The sequence below is a fragment of the Austrofundulus limnaeus genome, unplaced genomic scaffold (assembly GCF_001266775.1).
Source record: "Austrofundulus limnaeus strain Quisiro unplaced genomic scaffold, Austrofundulus_limnaeus-1.0 Scaffold80, whole genome shotgun sequence".
NCBI classification, from domain to species: domain Eukaryota; kingdom Metazoa; phylum Chordata; class Actinopteri; order Cyprinodontiformes; family Rivulidae; genus Austrofundulus; species Austrofundulus limnaeus.
In genome coordinates this window covers 1,026,621-1,027,919 of record NW_013952482.1, presented here as the reverse complement: position 1 = coordinate 1,027,919, position 1,299 = coordinate 1,026,621, and positions in this window count along the sequence as shown.

The window sequence follows — 1,299 nt, the reverse complement described above, 5'->3', positions numbered from 1 at the left end:
AGTTTATAACATATCTTTTATTGGTTTATATTGGTTTAATGAAATATTTCACAATCAATTCGGCTGCTTTACATTTATATTTTCTGCTTGACCTAAATCTAAATAACTTTTTGAAAGAATCCATAAACAGCATGTTTATTCATATCAGACTTGTCGTTTTCAATTACAAAGGCTGGCACAACTATTAAAATGTCCTGCTTCAACAGACAAGATTCACTTTGTTCCACTGAATTGTCAGATTTAAAGAGTATGAATTCAAACAAATCTGAACATACCAATTAAAGACGTGTTAACCAAGAAAAAAATATCATTTGACCCACCCAGTTATAATGAAGGCAGAGTAAATAAACTGAATCAGCTCAAAATGATGTTGACCAAACCCAGATGAATTAAATTAAGTAAAATTATTGCTTCATCTTGAAAGTAATCCATCAGATTGTGTGGAACTTAAGTACACATACAACTATGTATTTCTATCCTTATTAGGAAAGTTCACTCACTCCCATTCATTCCCAGTCCTTCTTGTAGCCTAACCCAAACCCTTACTCTAAACCTGTCCACCCCCAGTACATAACTAACCCTAAACCTAACACCCCTCAAGTCACACATTAGTTCTTAACCTAACCCAAAACTGGTGTTCCACCATATTAAGACCAATCTTTGGTCCCTACAAAGACGGTCCTGACAGTGTAGGTGTTTATACCAGAAAATGTCCTAAAAAGATAACAAAAATCTGGAACACACACAGTTTTGTATTTCTATCCTTATTAGGACTGTACATTGACTTCCATTCATTTCCAGTCATTTCTACAGCCTAACCCTGACCACCAACCCTAAGGCTAACCTCACAGGTACCAACCCTAAAACTAACCTAAACTCAATTCACACCTTAGTCCTAAACCTAACCCCAAACCCAGAAATGGAGTTCCACCGTTTTAGGACTGGTCTTTGGCCCCCATTAGGACTACTGGTTTTGACAAGGTAGGTGTGTATACTGGAAACGGTCCTAAATAGGTAACAAACACGAGTACACACACACACAGACATAGAGTAATGATGACAGGCAAAAAACAAAACAAACAAAAAAAAAAAAACAACATCTCTGACTTGAATCTTTTGTCAGAATGGAAGTCGGTATTGGGCGTCAAAAACGCCTCTAAATTTACCTCTTAGGTGTACCGGCCCTTTAAATGTGACACACTGACTTTATCAAACAGCAACTTCAGATAAGACAAAGCAGCCTGACCTAAAGTTGTTCATCTCTTACTTACACACACACACACACACACACACACACAC